Here is a 15,836-nt window from a genome sequence, read left to right as displayed (position 1 = left end):
AGCTTCTAGAAGCTCGCCTCATAATCATCGGACCATCGGAATGAAGCACCCTTCTGAGTCTATCTAGTCAGAGGTGCCGCAATAGATAAGAAGCCATCCACAAACCGATGATAATAACCTGCTAACCCCAAGAAGCACCTGATCTCGGTCGCTGTGGTAGGATAAGGCCAACTCTGAACTGCCTCGATCTTCTTGGGATCTACCGTAATACCCTCTCTTGATACAATATGTCCCAAGAATGCCACAGATTCTAACCAGAACTCACACTTGGAGAACTTAGCATATATCTTCTTTTCCCGCAAGGCCTGAAGCACCACTCTCAGATGCTGCTCGTGCTCCTCCATGCTACGCGAGTAGATCAAAATGCCATCAATGAAGACAATGACAAACAAATCAATATATGGCCTGAACACCCGGTTCATCAAATCCATAAATGCCGCCGGGGCGTTAGTCAAGCCAAATGATATCACTAGAAACTCATAATGGCCATATCTAGTCCGGAAAGCAGTCTTCGGAACATCCAAATCCTGAATCTTAAACTGATGGTACCCCGATCTCAAGTCGATCTTAGAGAACACCCTGGTATAATGCAACTAGTCAAACAAGCTATCAATACGCGTCAATGGGTACTTGTTATTAATAGTAACTTTGTTCAACTGGTGGTAATCAATACACATCCGCATGGTCCTGACTTTCTTCTTCACAAATAACACTGGTGCACCCCAAGGTGATACACTTGGTCTGACGAACCCTTTTGCTAGCAACTCCTCGAGCTCTTCTTTCAATTTTTTTAACTCTCTCGGAGCCATGCGGTATGGTGGAATAGAGATAGGTTGGGTGCCTAGAGCCAAATAAATACAGAAATCAATATCACGATCTGGTGGCATGCCTGGAAGATCAGAAGGAAACACATTGGAGAACTCCCGAACGACGGGCACTGAATCAATCGCCAGAGTCTCTATAGTAGTATCCCAAACATATGCTAGATAATCCAAACAATCCTTCTCGATCATGTGTCGAGCCTTCAGAAAAGAGATAACCCGGATAGATGCGCTGACAAACGAACCTTTCCACTCCAATCTATGAAGCTATGGCATAGCCAAGGTAACAGTCTTAGCATGGCAATCAAGGATGGCGTGATATGGGGATAACCAATCCATGCCCAGGATGACCTCAAAGTTAGTCATATCAAGAAACAGAAGATCTGCTCGGGTCTCATAACCACAGAAAGTAATAATGCAGTACCGGTAGATCCGATCCACAATAACAGAATCGCCCACTAGAGTGGACACATAAATAGGAGTACCCAAGGACTCATGAGTAATACGTAGAAAATGAGCAACAGAGATGAAACATACCAATACGTTGACCTTGGTTTAAATAGTACTGAAGCATCCCTACTGCAGACAAAAATAATACTTGTCATCACAGCATCTGAGGCCACTACATCTGATTTGGCTGGAAAAGCATAGAATCTAGCTGGAGCTCCACCTGACTGGCCTCCGCCTGTCTGACCTCCACCCCTAGGACGTCCTCTACCCACCCGTCCTCTGCCTCTGGGCGGCCGGACAACTGGTACTGTAATCATAGGCTGATGACAGTGCTATACTGCCTTGCCCCAAAGTTTGGGACAAAACCTCTTCATGTGGCCAGGATCCCCGCACTCATAATAACCCCTCGGAATGGAGGAATGCTGACCTGGAGTCTGACCCTGACGACCTGAATACCCACTGGAGGAACCCTGAATAGCTGGTGGCCGGTAGGAACTCTCTGGCATGACACTGAAGTAGGGCCGCACTGGAGCACCCTGAGGAGGCGGCGATGCTAGATATGTTGGCCTGCTAGACTGACCCCTACCCCCAGCCGGGGCACCACTAAACTCTCCAAAATATCGAAACCGCTTATCCCTCGTCACTTGCTCTCGACTCCGCTGACGGACACCCTTGATCCTCCGAGTTATCTCCATAAATAACTCTAAGAAGTCCCCATCTCAACCTCTCGGGCCATAGTGGCCTGGCTACCAGAGTGCAAACCTGCAACAAACCTCCACACTCTATCTGCTTCGGTTGGAAGTAACATAAGTGCATGGCGAGAAAACTCAGAGAATCTCAGCTCACAGTCGGTCACCAACATCTGGCCCTGTAGGAACTGCTCGAACTGTAATCGCAACTCTTCCCTTGAGAGGGTGGAATATATCTATCCAAGAAGATGTGTGTGAGTTGGTCCCAGGTCATGAGAGGAGAACCTGCTGGTCTGCCGAGAAGATAAGACTTCCACCATCTACGGGCCCTGCCCTCCAGCTGAAAGGTGGTAAAATCCACCCCGTAGGACTCCAATATCCTCATGTTGTGCAGTCTGTCCCTGCACCGATCAATAAAGTCTTGGGGAGGGGGGGTCCTCATGTCGCTCACCTCCAAAGACAGAAGGATGTAGCATGGTCCATCTGTCCAATAGCCTCTACAGATCGCCAGCCGCCGCTGGTATGTGCTCAGGTATAGCTGCTGCAACTGGCTGAGCTCCTCCCACAGGTAGTGCGCCCAGGGTCTGATACACGTCGGGTGCATACCCTGGAGCCTGAGCGGTAGGGGTATGTGCTCCCCTCCCGCCTGAGATGTAGCTGGGTCTATTGGAAATAAACCAGCCTGAGTCATAGAATCCATGAACCACAGCATACGACCCATGACCTCCTAGAATCCCGGTGCGGACATGAAATCCATCGGGACTGGCTCTGCTGCAGGTACCTCACCCTTCTCCTCAATAATAGGATCCTCTTTGGGATCCACTGGTGGCATGACTGGAACAACTCTAGGATGCCTTCGTCCTCTACCACGACATGGAGCCCTCCCCCGGCCTCTGCCTCGGCCTCTAGCAACAGGGGGAGCAGATCCTCCATGATCGGATACATCTGCCACACGCGTTCTCACCATATGTGAGAGAATAAGAAAATGATACTTAGCACAACATCATCTGCATGATAGGAGATGAAGAAAAGAGTAGTTTCCTAACACCATATAGCCTTTCGAAGATAAGTACAGACGTCACCGCACAGATCCGCAAGACTCTATTAGGCCTTCTCATAACTTGTGAGACCTACGTGAACCTAGTGCTCTGATACCATGTTGTCACGACTTAATTTCCCTACATGCCGTGATGGCACCCAACGTCGCCGCTAGGCAAGCCAACAGTGAACTAGCCATGCATCTAATTCTTTTAACATTTTAGAAATAGTTGACTCTTAATTGTTAAATAAGTAAGAGGTGAGAAATTTAATAAAATAAAGTGTAAATAATTATAAGAACAAGTGTGGTGAAATAATTATTCAAAAATCATCAAGTGTCTACTAGCAAATTTTCCAAGACCCGGTGTCAAAAGTGTATGAGCTACTAGTAGAATATACAAAATACTAAACTATTGTCCGAATAGAATAGACAAAAAATAAAAGCAAAAGAGAAACTCCAAGTGCTGCAGGATGGACTCGGAAAGCAGCTCACCACGAAGTCTCGAAGTATCAGGGGTGTGCGCCGGGATAACCACTAGATGCACCTGCCTCAGAACCTGCACGATTAGTACAAAAGTGTAGCGTGAGTACATAAACAACATGTACCTAGTAAGTATCCAGTCTAACCTCGAAAAAGTAGTGATGCGAGGTCGACTATATGAATAACAATACTTATTAGTATGGGCCAATAGTAAAATACTTATGTTCTAAATAAGCATAGATCATATAAATAATAAATACAACTTAGTAACAAACAATGAATAACAATTCTTTCTTCCAATAATAATAAATTCCAAATCGATTTATGTCATTAAGTAATTATAACCGCTCAAGCCATAAAATAATATCGAATATAATTGGGCTCCGGGTATTATCACGCACGATTTATGCCGAGCTCATACCGTCCGATCCAGAAAATATACCATGTGCACTACCGAGGGTCGAATTACACAAACCATAGATGCATCTATTAACCTGCTGAGGAAAACGGCCCGCTCCCATGAGAGTAGAGGAAATTTACCTCGATCGCAGAAATTCTTGCGAAACGAGTGAACATAAATTTCTCAGAGTTATTATAAAATTCTTTAATTCTTCCCAAACAAGAGAAGTCTAAATTGGAGACTTTAAATCTAAAAATCCTTAATCTCAACCCTATTTAAAATAATTAATATGCATAATCAACATAACAGTGCAAACAAAGTATGATGTAAATCTAAGATTACCTGGACACCACATGGAATTTAGCTACGCATGGACTCTCATCACCTAGTGCGTACGTAGCTCCCCATACAAGTAATTCACAACAAATATACCTAAGGGGATGAATTCCCTCTTACAAGGTTAGGCAAGAGACTTACCTCGTTCTCAAGCTCACTTCCGATCGACAAATATGCTTTAAATCCTCAACTCGAAGCCAAACGACCCAAAACTAGTCAAATGTTGTATAATTTAATAAATACATGTTCAAAAGTTCATAATTTAACTAATTGAGTAATTACCCAACCCAAATTGGAAGATTACTAAAATTCACTCTCGGGCCCACATTCCCGAATTCCGGAAATTTTCGAAGAAAATCGTTACCCATAACCTTACGAACTCAAATATATAATTTTCATCCCATTCCATAATCATTTTTATGGTTAAATTCCATTTTTATAAAAACCTAGGTTTCATCTAAACCCAAAAATTTTCACAAATTTACATGTTAAAATCTACCCATAATCTATGTATTTAACTTACATTAGATAGAAATTACTTATCTCAAATAGCTAGTGAAAACCCCTCTCTAAGAGCTCCAAAAATCGCCCAAGGAATGCAATAAATGAGCCTAAAATGTTTGAGTCCCGACCTAAATGAAGTTCTGCCCAGGAAGACTTTCGCATCTGCGGTCCCTTGGCGGCATCTACAGTACCCCTTTTTGCGGAACTTGGTCCGCTTCTACGGAATTCCTCAGGCCCAGCGCTGGCTTCTTTTGCAGATGGGACCCCGCTTCTGCTGACGGTGAAGCGCATTTGCGGCCCCTTCGCACATGTGGGCGATCCATCGCAGAAGCAAGGATGCTTCTGTGCGTGCTTCTCTACTTCTGCAGACCACTGGCCAGTTATACCAAAGCCACTTCTGCGGACCACTGGCCAGTTATACCAAAGCCACTTCTGCGGCCAAAATCCCACATCTGCGGCCAAAAGCTCGCAGGTGCGGGAACACCAGAACTGGTGCACCAGCAACCCTTTTATCCTAATTCAATCAGTGCATCGTCCGGATTGCACTCGAGGCCCCCGAGGCCTCGTCCAAACATACCAATAAGTTCGTAAACATGAGACGGACTTGATCGAACCCTCGGAACACGAAAAATAATACCAAAACTAAGAATCGCTCCCCAAACCAAGTCCAAGTCCAAAATCATCATACGAACCTATTTGAACTGTCAAATCTCGGTTCTGAGGTCATTTACTCAAAATATTGACCAAAGTCAAACTTAGTCTTTTAAAAGCCAAACTAAGGAACCAAGTGTTCCGATTTCAACCCGAACCCTTCAAAACCCGAATCAACCGTCCCCGCAGGTCATAAAATAGTAAAAGAACATACAGAGAGTCTTATTGAGGGGAACAGGAATCTAAAAATAAAAAATTGACCGGTCAGGTCGTTACATATTTATCAAGAAATTTTCTAGTCATCTCATCCCATGTTCGAATCGATCCACTAGGTATGCTTCGAAGCCACTGCTTTGCATCATCTTTGAGTGTGAAGGGGAATGCCCTTAAGTAAAATGCATCTTGTGACACACCATTGTATTGAAAGGTGTTCATAATCTCCTCGAAGTTCATTCGATATATGTTTGGATCTTCGTTCATCTTCCCTCTGAAGACACAACAATTTTGAAGGGTTTGGAGCAACCGTTGCTACAACTCGAAATTGTTTGCTGCAATTGGAGGTGGTCTAACACTTGATAAACCTTGATTGTAGACCGGTCTAGCATAAACTCCAAGTGGTGTCCCAGACAAGGGTTGGTGTTGATTAAGTCTGAGACCCCTCTCTTCTTCATAGATGTTCTGCTCATCTCTAATAACTACTTCCTCAGCATCCCGTGCAGCTCGTTCTCTTCGTTGGGCTACTTCTCTCGCAGCCCAATCGCTATTATCTTCACCGTTACCAGCCATAAATTCTTTGGTTGAGGATTGCCCAACCTTTTCTGATATCTCGGTGAGATTTCTTTCCTTCTTCAGCTGTCGCAGTTGTTTTTCAATTTCTGGCTCGTATGGTAGCACTTCCTTCGCAGAAGTTCTAGTCATGTACTACTCTGAACCTGTAACCTGCGTACAGTCAAAGAACACCAACCGTAAAAAGAAAAAAATAAAATAAAATAAAAAGAAAAATTCTAGAATTAACACTAGAAATTATTTCAAACACTATTGATTGCCAATCCCCGGCAACGGTGCCAAAATATGACGAGCGCAAAACACACACTTAAATTATATTCGCTAGACAAAAATAGTATAGTATAATATCGTATCCACATGGATTGGAGTTAAACAATATTTTCATAGTTTCTAACTTGATTGTTATCTAGGAGAATCAACAATTCAGATTTATATGATTAATAACTAATATTAACTAAGAATCTAAATCTAGTGACTAATGACTATCGCAAAAAAGGTAAGCAAGGGAGTTATGAATGGGAGAAAATAAGGGTTGATAGGATAGGTGCAAGATAATTGTATGGCTATAAACTCTAGATAATGCACTCCTAATGTTGAAGTGAGTCTCTCGAATTCACTCAATTATTAGTTCAAACGTTCAGCAAAAACTCCTCTTTCAATTAAGTTTTAACCTCATAAGATGAACCAATTTAAGCACGTGAAGATATGCAAGAATGTGTAGTGGATTGGTCTTTAGGAGAACCTCTCTCGATTATCCTCCTAACTAGGTTAAATCAATAATTCAACTAGCCTCTTTCGATTACTAAGAAGAATTAATGAACTCAACCAACAATATAATGCAAGGATATCACATGTTATGCCTCTCTCGATTACATGAACTAGTGAATATAGATGCAACAATTAAATCATCAAAAATGCATCAATACATAAAACTAGAGTTATAATCCACAAACAAATATCAATACACCAAATCCATCAAAACCTAATGGGAACTACTCCATAGATATGGAGCAATTCATCACAAATATGTTTAAAGTAAAGGAAAACATAAAACGATCCAAACTCGTGTCTTGAGTGAGGATTGAATGATGAACTCCTTGTGCTTTTGCTTCTACAACTCCTCCTTAGCCTCCTTAGGTCTCCAATATGTCAAAAGTCCAGAAAATAATATTTTCCCATGTATTTATACCAAGTAGGGTCAGGCCCAGACGAAATCACCTTCTTCTAGCCGAAATAGGAAAATTACTATGTAGAATTTGCAAAGGCGTGCCACATGGGGCGACGCGCCATGCGGAGAATTAGTGGGGGAAATCCAGAGAGTTGATTTCTGACAGACAGCAGGAAAATGGGCAGTTGTGGCCCCCGATGCGCCGCGGAAATTGGCTTTTCTTAGAGTACGAAATTTTCCTCGCCTTTTGATATCCAGTTGTGGTTATCGATCCCCAAACGCGATCCCGGCTTAATACCTTGGGCTTTTCCTCAGACTTAAAGCTCCAAATAGCTCAAATTCATCCCGTAATATCTACATAGCTCGGAATCACTCCTACAAGCCATAAAACACACAATAAGTACAAAACACCACCAATTAAAGCTCAAACATGAATAAAGTGCAGTGAATTAGAGTGCAATAAGCGACTAAAATACGAAATTATAGCCTACCATCAACACCCCATACTTAAACCGTTGCTCGTCCTCGAGCAATTAAACTACCCTTCATATAGGCACGAGTTTTTTTAAACAACTCTCATAACTCATCATGCCAAGAATATTAAAACAGATTAAGAACAATACCGTAACATCCCAGCCTCAAGATTTGACTCAAAAGTACCATACAATATTTATAACCCGCTCACTTACTCTAACACGGAGGTCAACGACATTACTTTTCCTTCATAAATCAAGTGCCCTCACACAACAATAGAGAGTATTTCCACACACAATAAAATTTAAGAACAATTAGGAACTCAAGATAGAAAGAATTCGCTCACTCTCAGAAACAACATTCATATGCCACAAAAGATGCACCATAGGCTTGCCGGTAGTGTACTACTCTACTAATTGAGCTCATTCAGTCAAGGATCAAGTAGGAATCTAACTGGTTGTAATGTAGGTTATGGGACGGGTAGGATACATTTAGATATAAGATTGACTATACCTCCCTAAGCACTTTAATACATACATTTCATTATTCAAAACCCCACACTTATGTCAAACCAAAACTCCACCTTCACATCAATATACATTAACTCCCTACTTCTTTAAGCACAATCACATCAAGAGTCACCACTATCAAAGAATATTTTGCACAACAAGACACTTAATTATTTTCTCTTTTTCTTTTCAATTCAAGTGGCTCTTACTTTTTCTTTTCAAAATAGTGTACCTTTATCCTTATTTCATTAGTTCCATTCAAAAGCCAATCCAATCACCCCACACTTCAACTTTTGCGAAGGTCATAACAAATTCAAGTGCTCCCGAGAGGTAAAAGTTCAAATAGATGGTCAATTCAAACAAATGGATAAGGTTTGTAATGCGGTTGCGAAAGAAACAGGCTTACAAGCTCAACGGGGTTAACTAAGATATATAACAATTCGGTGGGTAAAAGCATATAACTGGCTCAATGGAGAAATGCCTATATTACTTCCAAGACTGAACAAAACTACTATTTCGCTTTCCAAACACACGGGGAAAGTTCTAGACATCAAATGCAATGCACAGAATACATAAAACCTCTCATACAGATGGCACATAACTAACTCAAGATCAGAATCATCAAGACACTCTAGTCATAACAGTTAAGCAAAGTTAAGATCATACAACTTAAGGTACTTATACGAGAGTAAAAAACGGAGGCTATGTGCCCCAGCTAAAGCACTTACTATCCTCAAGGCATAATACAATTAAGAGATACTGCTTTCAATTCAAATCATAGCACAAGGTTTCCTACTCCTAAAAAAATAAAAACTAACTACACCCAGTTCAAATAAAACACTTGGAAAAGAACCGCGATACAAAGAAAAACCAAGGGGTAATTATTACACTACCTACCAAAAGAAAATTCTTTTGTCTTTTTCTTTCGACTTTAATCCCTCAAGAAACCCGTCGAATGATATCCATCGTCGGGAAAAATCGAAAATTTTAATTTTTATGTTTTTTTCAATTTTCCAACAACTACAACTAACAAAACTAACATATATACAAACAACATACAATTATCCCCCACCTCACACTTTAAGTTGTGGCATGTCCCCATAATACAATTTAAAAACATAAGGTAAAGGAAACTTGCCTGAACATCTAGTTGAAGTCAAGATCCATTCCCCGCCTTCGAACTAATGCACACATCCATGCAGACAACTTCTTCTCCGCCTTTTTGGGGTGCACCCCACACTTATATTTCACACTCGCCACAACCTTCTCTTTTGAGCCCTTCACTTTCCACTCAACACTTGCAGTTGGCTTCTCCTTTTTCACCCTCGTTTCTACATTCATCTCGAAAGTTACAATCTCCTCACCCACTCTAAGCATGAACTTTCTCTCGTGTATATCTATTATTGCTCTACCCGTTGCTAAGAATGGTTTTCCTAAGTTGAGGGGGACCTCCTTGTTCTCCTCCATATTCACCACTATAAAATCTACAGGAAATACGATCTTATCTACCCGAACTAAGACATCTTCCACTATCCCCTCGGGTATCTGAGTCGTTTGGTCTTCCAGCTGCAAAGATATTGGCACTGACCTTATCTCTCCAATCTCCTTCTCCGATTTCCTGTAAATAGATAGAGGCATTAAATTAATTGAGGCACTAGAATCACATAAAGATTTATCAAAATTAATAGAGCCTAAAAAGCAAGGTATAGTAAAACTCCCTAGATCTCCTAACTTTTGTGGAAGTTTGTTTCGCAATATAGCACTGCAATGCTCTGTGAGATTGACCACTGAGGTCTCTTCTATCTTCATTTTCTTTGTCAGGACCTCCTTCAAGAAATTGGCATAAGCTAGCATTTGGGAGAGCACTTCCGTGAATGGAAAATTTACATTAACCTGTTTCAGCATATCCAGAAATCTCTCCATTTGCTTGTCCAGCTTTTCTTTATATAGATTTTCAGGAAAAGGTAGAGAAGGCATATGCTCGCTCTCAGTAAATTCATCCCTTCTCGATTTATTTCCTTCTTATTCTTCTTCTTCTTCTCAGTTTTCATTCGGCCTTTATTCTTCTTGTCATCATTACTTTTCAGTTGCTCCTCACTTTCTTTTGCAATTATCACATCTTTTTGGATTGGGGTGGGATCTTTCAACACTTGCCCACTTCTCAAGGTCATAACATTCACCGTTTCTTTGGGATTCTTTTCAATATCAGCGGGCAAATTAACTGAGACTCTCTCAGATAATATTGTTGCAATCTGTCCCATTTGTCTCTCAATGTTTCGAAAACCAATGCCCAATTCTTTTGAAGCTGCCCCGTGAGCATCCAACCTCTCATCTGTCTTGATAATGAAGGCCTTCATTAGATCTTCTAGACCAGGCTGATTGGACTGTTGAGGCTGAAACTGCTGCCTTTGCTAATTTTGGAAGACTGGAGCTCTTTTTCCCTAAGGTGTAGAGTTATTTTGTTTCCACGCATTTGCAGTCCCTCCAAGTGAACTCCATGAAAAACCGGTGTGACTCTGACCCATTGCATTATAATTTCCCACAATATTCACTTTCTCAGTTGAGACTTGACACTCATGACTAGGATCTCCTCTTCCACATATATCACAAGCTGCATGAGGCTCACTTTGTATTGTATCTAAGGTCTGCTTCCGTATTTCTATAGCCATAGTGTCAAGTTGTACCTGAATCGATGTGCTAGCATCAACCTGGTGAACACCTGTCAATCTTCTTCTTTCAGCACTCTCAGAAGGCCATGGATTTGCATCTTCAGATAACTCATCAAAAATTGTGACTATCTCCTATGGGTTCTTCTTCATCAAAGGGCCTCCAGCTGCATTGCTCAATGTTCTACGTGAGGCCGGTGTCAATCCATCCCAAAAGTCCTGCAGTTGCATCCAGAGTTCAATTTCGATGTGTTGACACTTTATGACTATTTCCTTAAACCACTCCTAAGCTTCAAACACAATCTCAGTATCTTTCAGGAAGAATTTATGGATTTCTCTTCTAAACTTGCCCGTCTTAGCTTATGAGAAATATTTATCAAGAAATTTTCTAGTCATCTCATCCCTTATTCGAATCGATCCATTAGGTAAGCTTCGAAGCCACTGCTTTGCATCATCTTTGAGTGTGAAGGGGAATGCCCTTAAGTAAATTGTATCCTGTGACACACCATTGTATCGAAAGGTGTTCATAATCACCTCGAAGTCCATTAGATATGTGTTTGGATCTTTGTTCATCGTCCCTCTGATGACACAACAATTTTGAAGGGTTTGGAGCAACCCTTGATTCAACTCGAAATTGTTTGCTGCATTTGGAGGTGGTCTAACACTTGATAAACCTTGATTGTAGACCGGTCTAGCATAATCACCAAGTGGTCTCTCATGCAAGGGTTGATGTTGATTAAGTCTGATACCCCTCTCTTCTTCATAGATGTTCTGCGCATCTCTAATAGCTGCTTCCTCAGCATCCCTTGCAGCTCGTTCTTTTCGTTGCACTGCTTCTCTCACAGCCAAATCCACATTATCTTCACCGTTTCCAAACCATAAGTTCTTTGGTTGATGATTGCCAAACCTTTTCTGATGTCTCGGTGAGATTTCTTTCCTTCTTCAGTTGTCGCAGTTGTTTTTCAATTTCTGGCTCGTATGTAGCACTTCTTTCGTAGAAGTTCAAGTCATGCACCACTCTGAACCTGTAACTTGCGCACAATCAAAGAACACCAACCGTAAATAGGAAAAAATAAAATAAAATAAAAAGAAAAATTCCTGAATTATAACTACAAACTATTTCAAACACTATTGATTGCCAATCCCTGCCAACGGTACAAAAAAATGATGAGCGCAAAACACACACTTAAATTATGCTCGCTAGTCAAATTTAGTATAGTATAATAACGAATCCATAGGGATTGGAGTTAAACAGTATTTTCGTAGTTTATAGCTTGATTGCTATCCAGGATAATCAACAATTGAGATTTATATGATTAATAACTAAAATTAACTAAGAATCTAAATCTATTGACTAATGACTATCACAATAAAGGTAAGCAAGGAAGTTATGAATGGGAGAAAATAGAGGTTGATAGGATAGGTTCAAGATAATTGTTTGGGCTCAAACTCTAGATAATTCACTACTAATGTTCAAGTGAGTCTCTCAAATTCACTCAATTATTAGTTCAAACGTTCAACAAAAACTCCTCTCTCGGTTAAGTTTTAACCTCACAGGATGAACCAATTTAAGCACGTGAAGATATGCAAGAATGCGTAGTGGATTGGTATTTAAGAGAACCTCTCTCGATAATCCTCCTAACTAGGTTTAATCAATCATTCAACTAGCCTCTTTCGATTACTAAGAAGAATTAATGAACTCAACCAACAATATAATGCAAAGATATCACAAGTTATGCCTATCTCTATTACATGAACTAGTGAATATAGATGCAATAATTAAATCATTCAAAAACTCTTCAATACATAAAACTAGAGTTATAATCCACAAACAGATATCAATACACCAAATCCATCAAATCCTAATGGGAACTACTCCATAGATATGGAGAAATTCATCATAAATATGTTTAAAGTAAAGGAAAACATAAAACGATCCAAACTCGGGTCTTGAATGAGGATTGAAAGATGAACTCCTTGTGCTTTTCCTTATCCAACTCCTCCTTAGCCTCCTTAGGTCTCCAATATGTCAAAAGTCAAGAAAATAACGTTTTTCCATGTATTTATACCACATAGGGTCGATCCCAAACGAAATCACCCTCTCCTAGGCCGAAATAGGAAAATTACTCTGCAACAATTGCACAGGCGCGCCACATGGGGCGACACGCCAGACGGGGCATTAGTGAAAAAATCTAGAGAGTTGATTTCTGACAAACAACAAGAAAATGGGCAGCTGTGCCACCCCACGCGCCGCCCTAATGGGCATTTCTGAGAGTACAACATATTTCTAGCTTTTTTATATTCAGGATGTGGTTTTCGATCCTCGAACGCGATCCCGTCTTAATCCCTTGGGCTTTTACTCTGACTTCAAAGCTCTAAATAGCTTGAATTCATTCCATAACATCTACATTGCTCGGAATCACTCCTACAAGGCATAAAACATATAATAAGTACAAAACACCATCAATTAAAGTTCAAACATGAATAAAGTTCAGCGAATTAGAGTGCAATAAGCGACTAAAATACGAGATTATAGCCTGCCATCAACTGGAGCCGTTGTCGAACATGGGATGAGATGACTAAAAAATTTCTTGATAAATATTCTCATCAGTTAAGACGGGCAAGTTTAGAAGAGAAATCCATAACTTATGCCAGAAAGATATTGAGACTATGTTTGAAGCTTGGGAGAGGTTTAAAGAAATAGTAAGAAAGTGTCAACACAACGCATTTGAACTCTGGATGTAACTCCAGGACTTTTGGGATAGATTGACACTGGCCTCACATAGAACATTGAGCAATACAGCTGGAGGCCCTTTGATGAAGAAGACTCCAGAGGAGATAGTCACAATTCTTGATGAGTTATTTGAAGATGCAAATCATTGGCCTTCTGAGAGTGTTGAAAGAAAAAGATCGACATGTGTTTACCAGGTTGATGCTAACACATATGTGCGGGTACAACTTCATGCAATGGCTAAAGAAATACGAAAGCTGACCTTAGCTACAATACAAAGTGAGCCTCATGCAGCTTGTGATATATGTGTATGATGACATTCTACTCATGAGTGTCAAGCCTCAACTGAGGAAGTGAATGCTCTGGGAAATTATAATACAATGGGTCAGAGGCACCCCGGTTTTTCATGGAGTTCATCCGAAGGTACTGGAAATGCGTGGCAACAAAATAACTCTAGACCTCAGGGACAAAGAGCTCCAGTCTTTCAAAATTAGTAGAGGCAATAGTTTCAAACTCAAATGTCCAATCGGCCTGGTCTAGAAGATCTAATGAAGGCCTTCATTATGAAGACATATGAGAGGTTTGACGCTCACGGGGCAGCTATCAAAGAATTGGGCACTTGTTTTCAAAACTTTGAGAGACAAGTGGGACAAATTGCAACAATATTATCTGAGAGAGTTCCGCTGACATAGAAAAGAATCCCAAAGAAACGGTGAATGCTGTGACCTTGAGAAGTGGGCAAGTGTTGAAAGATCCCACCCCAATCAAAAAAGATGTGATAATTGCAAAAGAAAGTGGGGAGCAGCTAAAAAGTGATGATGACAAGAAGAAGAAAGGCCCAATGAAAGCTGAGAAGAAGAAGAAGAAGAAGAAGAAGGAAGAAAAATCGAGAAGGGATGAATATAATGAGAACGAGCATATTCCTGCTCTACCTTTTCCTCAAAAGTTATATAGAGAAAAGCTGGACAAGCAATTTGAGAGATTTCTGGATATGTTGAAACAGGTTAATGTAAATTTTTCATTCACAGAAGTGCTCTCCCAAATGCCAGCTTATGCCAAATTCTTGAAGGAGGTCCTGACAAAGAAAATGAAGATAGAAGAGACCTCAGTGGTCAATCTCACAGAGCATTGCAGTGCTATATTGCGAAACAAACTTCCACAAAAGTTAGGAGATCTAGGGAGTTTTACTATACCTTGCTCTTTAGGCTCTATTAATTTTGATAAATCTTTATGTGATTCTGGTGCCTCAATTAATTTAATGCCTCTATCTATTTACAGGAAATCGGAGAAGGAGATTGGAGAGATAAGGTCAGTGCCAATATCTTTGCAGCTGGAAGACCAAACGACTCAGATACCCGAGGGGATAGTGGAAGATGTCTTAGTTCGGGTAGATAAGTTCGTATTTCCTGTAGCTTTTATAGTGGTGAATATGGAGGAGAACAAGGAGGTCCCCCTCAACTTAGGAAAACCATTCTTAGCAACGGGTAGAGCAATATTAGATATACACGAGAGAAAGTTCATGCTTAGAGTGGGTGAGGAGACTGTAACTTTCGAGATGAATGTAGAAACGAGGGTGAAAAAGGAGAAGCCAGCTGCAAGTGTTGAGTGAAAAGTGAAGGGTTCAAAAGAGAAGGCTGTGGCGAGTGAGAAAGATAAGTGTGGGGTGCACCCCAAGATGGTGGATAAGAAGATGTATGCATGGATGTGCGCATTAGTTCGAAGGCGAGAAATGGATCCCGATTTCTACTCAGATCCCAACTAGATATTCAGGTAAGTTTCCTTTACCTTATGCCTTTTAATTGTGTATCATGGGGACATGCCACAACTTGAAGTGTGGGGTGTGGGATAATTATATGTTGCATATATATATATATATATATATATATATATATATATATATATATATATATATATATATATATGTGTGTGTGTGTTAGTTTTAATAGTTGTAGTAGAAAGAAATTGATTTTTTAAATTTTTCCCAATGATGTATATTATTCGACAGGTTTCTTGAGGGATTAAAGTCGAAAGAAAAAGACAAAAAGATTTTCTTTTGTTAGGTAGTGCAATAATTACCCCTTGATTTTTTTTTGTGCCGCGGTTCTTTTCCAAGGGTTTTATTTGAACAGGGT

The 15,836-nt window shown here is 40.5% G+C and overlaps 1 non-coding gene across 1 annotated transcript; it reads right to left on the bottom strand.

The window, feature by feature from the left end:
• Positions 1 to 13,595: 13,595 nt before the first annotated feature.
• LOC117277645 (small nucleolar RNA R71) lies at positions 13,596 to 13,699 on the bottom strand. Its single transcript, XR_004507958.1, has one exon. It is a non-coding gene; the product is annotated as a small nucleolar RNA R71 (small nucleolar RNA).
• Between the last annotated feature and the right edge of the window lie 2,137 nt (positions 13,700 to 15,836).

This window comes from Nicotiana tomentosiformis, chromosome 6 (assembly GCF_000390325.3).
Source record: "Nicotiana tomentosiformis chromosome 6, ASM39032v3, whole genome shotgun sequence".
Taxonomy (NCBI): Eukaryota; Viridiplantae; Streptophyta; class Magnoliopsida; order Solanales; family Solanaceae; genus Nicotiana; species Nicotiana tomentosiformis.
The sequence above is the reverse complement of the archived record's forward strand: the minus strand, read 5'-3'. Positions and strand labels throughout refer to the sequence as shown.